At 44.1% G+C, this 6,000-nt stretch overlaps 1 protein-coding gene across 3 annotated transcripts in view; it reads right to left on the reverse strand.

The window, feature by feature from the left end:
* The window catches only part of ARHGEF28 (Rho guanine nucleotide exchange factor 28), a 227,931-nt gene extending 223,076 nt beyond the window's left edge, over positions 1-4,855 (reverse strand). For 2 of the 3 annotated variants that reach the window (XM_090038115.1, XM_090038114.1), the window contains exon 1: positions 4,609-4,855. The gene's annotated coding sequence lies outside the window, so the exon portion shown is untranslated. The remainder of the gene's footprint in view (positions 1-4,608) is intronic. The other variant, XM_090038116.1, reaches the window with a different exon arrangement.
* Between the last annotated feature and the right edge of the window lie 1,145 nt (positions 4,856-6,000).

The raw sequence follows: 6,000 nt of genomic DNA on the forward strand, positions 1-6,000 counted from the left end.
AATCCCTTACCTATAACTGTAAAATGTAGCAGTTTGCATAAGTCTTGATCACCTGATTCTAGACTAGTTTGTTTTTGAAAACTGCAAAAACTCGACTAAAAGCTTCCTTCAAAATATCCCTCAATTTCAATGCAAGTCAATTGAAACAAAAATAAAAAGAGAAGCCTGACTACTTCTGAAAGAACCTTACCCAGTTCACTCATATCCTATTTCTTTAATGAGCTAATGCCACAACTACAGAGAAAATATCTCATAAGGCACAAAAAATTAAGACTCTTAATACTAGTGTATTGCTTTCTTAAACCAAAAATAATTATATAAGAACAGATCCCTAGGCCAAAAAATACTCTTTACGTTGACAACATTTATTACACGTACCTTCAAATAGAACACAGAGTTTTAATAAAAAAATAAAACATACCAATACAAACAAGCTGAAAATTAAATAAAAGTATAATGTTAGCTTTAAGAGAAAGAACAAACAAGAATAGAGCTAAGGTCAAAGAAACAGACTAGATTTTGTTCTCTTAGCATCATCAGGCTCCACTTTCACTCCTTCCTAACTCCTTCAGTGATAAGTTTGGAAGCACTGTTGATTTTTGAACATTTTTACTAACAATTTTTAGAAATCACCAGTCTACCTATGAATACCTTTTAAACACTAAGAAGCCATTATACAGGAGGAATAATTGTACATCAACCCCCCATCCTTCCTACTTTAGAGCAGCTCCACAAAATTCACAATCATAAGCAGAAGGTAGAGTCTGCACCTCTAGAACACTGGATAACTGAATCAAAAATTGATCCTGACATATATATAGTTTAATACTGAGTGATAATGGTTTCATTGTCACTTTAAACTTTGTCTTCTTTTCATAAGTGTTATAATTGCATGAATAAAAAATCTAGAAGGCTTCTATAGCAAGAGTAGTAACTGAGTGTCTAATGACACTACTGTCATTTGCAGTTCATCTTTCTGAAAAATATGAAAGATGCCTTGAAAATGCTGTTATCTAAATCAGGAGACCCAGAAGTATATCTTGGTTTGTTATGGCGATATAAGGTTGTCTCAGAGTTCCCCATTGTTCTGAGGATAACTGTGGGCAACCTTAACTTTGTTCCAAACTACTTCACGTATATAACTTCATGTATATATCTGCATAAATGGAAATATGTAGGTATTCCATAAAATACAATATAGTATTATAACATATTATCTTTGGATCCATAGGAAAATTAATTTTCTGAAAGGCATACATTTTTCTTAAAGTTCTCTTTTGGCTGATGTCATAGATTTTTTATTCCTTACTGTAAATTAAAAGATTTTTGCCTAGAAATTTCCTTTTTTCTCAAAATCCTTGAGCAATCCCAGTAATTTTTTCAAAGAACTTGAGCACCTTCCTCCCCATTTATCACTTCTTCAGAATCAATTTTCCCTTTTCTTTCACAGGGAGCACCTGAGTTCTGCAAGGGAAAGTTCGAAAGCTCCACAGGAAGAGCCAGAGCTGGCTCTCCCCCTCTCCCAGAATACACATTTAGTTCTGGACAGCACCAGATTAATCTGCTTGATAACTCTGCCCACTATCTTTCTTAGAATGCAGCACGACTCTGAGAAGTGACATAACATTGGCATGGTATAACTTAACTTTTATCAACTATCGTGGACTCCAAGCCAAAATTTGCATAGTTTATTTGTAGAAAGTTTTTTTCCACCATCATCAACTCTCCCAAATTCAACCCAAGCTCCAAATATCAAAGTGTGAGTTTGGGGGGTTTCTGTTTGTTTGTTTTTACTGTTGCTGCTGCTGTTTTATTCACGCAGTTGCCAATAAAAAGCTTCTGCTATCAAAACCTGCTTAAACAATTACAGTAGTAATGCAAGAGGCAGAACACACTCCAGTTGCACTTTCCCATCATTACATTAGCAAGGAAGAGCCATCAGAAGTACAAGGTTTTTTGTCAGAAATGTCATCAGACATGATTTAGAAGAAGCAGATTCTTTTGGGAAGGAGGTAGGTGGGAAGTATTTTAAGTCTCCTCTTTTTATTATAGATACAAGTGTGTGCACCTTCCTATTCAATTGTTTTCAGTCTCCATGTTGGAGAAGCTCAGACTAATTCACATAATCAAGTAGTCAGCAGTGTATAACTTATAGATATTTTTCAACTATCAAGTATAACTTTGAAAAAGCCTGTGAAAGAGGATCCTAAAAATGTTCAGGGTGTTTATAAGGGGATAGTTTGTAGCCATGTCTGTCTAAGAACATAGGCCAACAATGTTCTTTGGGTAAATCTGACATCTTTTATTAGACCAACCCAAATTGGGTGTTTATAAGAACCATTCAGAAATTAAAGGAGTGGAAGATCAGCAAGCAGGTGGTACTGAGAAGTGAAATCCAAAGGAAGATTAGGTATTACCTTAATCACCCTTTGTTTTGCATCTAATGTGGCACCTGCTTTAAATATACTATTTTTATTTTAATGTTATATGATGATCAATTCTACTGGTGTAGACAGAGGGACAAATTTTCTAATCCAAATCAAAGCTATGTGTATAAACAATAGAGATTTGCAAATAAATCCCTCATTGTACAAAATTGTGCTAATTACACTCAAATGCACATGCAAATTAAAGCCACATACAATTATCGATATTATGTATTTCAGCTCACAGTACCTTAATAAGACAAAAAACTATTTGATTTTGACCAAAAATAGAAATTTCCCACCATTTAGGTAATGGTAATCCTCTCACTCACTAAGAACATAACATATACACTACTACACTCTGGCTTTGGTTTTGATTTTGATTTTATGGCTCCTTTTCTGCCTCAAATGTCTGCATCACTTAAGCAGGAAAGAAAGAAGTACACAACCTTAACTTACTTTTGTACTAATAAAATAAAGGCAGAAGAGCCCCATTTTAATTGGCAGCTGCAATAACAAAATGTCTTTTCAGCTGCCTGAAAATAACCAGGTTCTGAAAGCATAAAAAAGGTTCTACCTAGCATTGTGAATATAGTAATATTACTTTTATAGTCAGAATGAGCACAAGTGTCTATGTTAACAGAAATAAATCCCAGAGCTACATGTTATATTTGATCTTTTGAGAAGCTGTAATTACTGTCAATGAGAATTGTGCACAGGGCTGGAGGATACACTGTGGGTGTTTGTTTTTTGGCTTGCCAATGTACACATATTTGGGGAGACATATTATTCTTTGCTCAAATATGAAACAGATGCATGGCCCTTCATTAGTCCTGCCTTGCGTGCCACATCAAGTTTCACTATCTCAGTTCAAGGCCAGATCCTCCTTTATATATGGCAGCCATCGTGTCCTAATCACACTCCTTTTTCCTCCTTCCACTAGTGATACTAGTCTTTATGCCCTGTTCTTTATACCCACTCCTAACTTCACCTTCCCCCTGCATAATACCTCTTAAGAATGGAACTGATCTCTCTAGCCTTTTGCCAAAATTACTCCTCATTCAGATCCCTCTTTAAAACCTGTTTCTGCAACATAGGGCCCTGCTACACGGTCAAATTAAAGTTGCATAGAAACCAGCTGTAGAGTTGTTGCACATTTTCAAGCAGTGGTTGCCTCCTTTTTATAGCTGGATAGTCATTTTTATTGTGAGATAATTGCATTGCATTTGTGGCTGGTCTAGTTTATTGCAGTATGAACCAGTTAACAATGATAATTACATTGGACTTGTCTTACTTTGCATGTAGAGGGTCTATATTCATTGGGCAGCTGACCCGTGAATTGTGCCACACATGTAATATGCAGCAGGACCATACATTAGCATCAGTCACTTTATAACTTACCATATCTGGGGCCCCTGTTACTTGTTACACATACCACAAAATTCACTAGTAAATCCCATGACACCTTAAACTAGCCTCATGTGCAAAGGTATTATCAGTGTACACCATTCACTAGGGAATCCTGCAACAAATTCAAACTACCCACACATGCAGAGTAAAACTGGCCACACGCGCAAAGTAGTTATCACACAACTGACTGGCGAATCGGGCAACACATTCAAACCAGCCACAAGTGCAAAGTCATTTTTTGCAAAAATCTAGCTGGTCTAATAAGAGACTTCCCCTCCACCACCAGCTTTGACTCCTTGTGTCTCTCAACCAAGACAGCGACAACCTGGACACCTGAGCCAGGATCATGCAATGCAGCAGTGAGGCACACAAGGCATTAACACAGGCCACCTGCACCGCCATGATCCCACGCTAAAAACAGTTATGCACCGCTCAAGAGAGCCAACCTGCTCCAAGTTAGTGCTTGAACATGTGTCACAACTCCGCAGCTGCTTTCTCTCTGCTGCTTGCAGGAAGGCACCTGCTGCTCTTCTGTGAAGCCCACTGCATTCATCAACCAAGAAGTCCATCAAAGTTGAGCACAGGAAGGCCTTTTCCTCCGCCCCTATCAGCGCTGGGTCCCGAGCCCGTAGCGCCGCCTGCCCAGGCCCGGGGGGCTGCGCCGGCGGCACCGGCACCCGCCGGGGCGGGGCGGGGCGGGGCGGGGCGGGCGGCAGGGCTCCTCGCCCTGGGGCGAGGGGAGGCGAGCCTGCAGGGGGCGGCGCAGCCTTACCTGGCTCCCGGCTGCGGAAGGACCGCCCGGCGCCAGCGTCGGCGTCGGCGTGTGGGGCAGCAGCTGCGGCGCCTGTTGCAGCCGCCGGAGAAGAGCCGGGGGGAGGAGCCCGGCGCTGCACAGCCCGGGCGGGACCTGCCGCCGCCGCCTCGCCTCAGCCCCGGGCAGGAGACGGCTGCTGCGGGTGGGGCCGGGGACCCTGGCACCGCCGCGCTCCCGCCCCGCCCCGCCCCGCCGACTGCTCCTCGCAGCCATGAGGCCGAAAGCGCTGGGTGCCGCTGAAAGGCCGGGACGGCTAGGCTGCGGCTGACAACCCCCAGCCCCGGAGCTTGCCAGCTGCTACTGGTCAAGCGCCACCTGAACTAGGCTTGTGTCCAGCAAGACAAAACTAAACCCCTCCAGCTGCCCCCGAGCTGACAGCTCTGCCCACACAGGGCCGCGGGCCGCCCTGCACCGACTCGGCTGCCCTGCACATGCGCCCCCGGCCCAGAGCCACCAAACACCGCAGGTGGAGGCCGTCTCTCTCCCCGCCTGTGCGAGCACGGCCGAGGGGGCACAGCGGCCCAAAAAGTAAAAAATAAAAATGAATACAGGGTTGCACCAGAGAGGGCTCGGCTAGAGAACAATACAGGGAAGCCAGGGCCATCCCTGACCTTGCACCTCCCCTTCCAAGGCAGGTCCACAGCCACCAGGGCAGCGAAACGGGTACCCTTCCGTCTCAGACACCTTGTGTGGTATGGGCAAAAGGTCTCAGCCACCTTCACATTTAAAAAATAATAATAGGATGCAAAACTCTGAGGAACTCAGGGCAAGGGAACCAGAAGGGGGTTGGGTACAGCCTGCCGAGCCCCTGATTCCAGCCTGTTTCTTTCCCAGGAGTTAGTGTCTGGGAGGATGGATTTGGGCAAAATGTGGCCGAGACACCAAGCAGCACCCAAGGCCTGGCCCCTTTCCCTGCAATGCTGCCAGGCTGACAAGGGAGGAATGCCAAAATAGCTTGCTGCTGTAACCTGCCCAAGGTCCAGACTCCAAGAGCCTTGGCTGCTTTGCCTTTGGCTCTTCACAACTTTGCATCATTTTTTTTTAATTTGAAGGCAAAAGACCCCTCAGCCCATGTCACATTAGGAATCTGAGAGAAAAGGCTACTCAGCCTGCTTGCTCAGTGTCCCCAGGATTTGGTGTAGTGCCAGGGAGGGAAAGGGTACAAGTTAAAGGCTACTGGTGGCCTCCCCTGGCTAGAAGCAACCAATTTTTCTTTTTGGACTACCTTGGCCCTACAGGCATACCACATATAGACTGGTAGAGATAATGCTGCCCAGCTGTGGAGCTAGACAGCTGCAGGGCTGGTCACTGCAGCTAGGACTGAGGCAGAGACTTCAGTGCTGCTTACAG

This window comes from Crocodylus siamensis, chromosome 3 (genome assembly GCF_052110815.1).
Source record: "Crocodylus siamensis isolate JL-2025a chromosome 3, ASM5211081v1, whole genome shotgun sequence".
In the NCBI taxonomy this organism is placed as follows: Eukaryota; Metazoa; Chordata; order Crocodylia; family Crocodylidae; genus Crocodylus; species Crocodylus siamensis.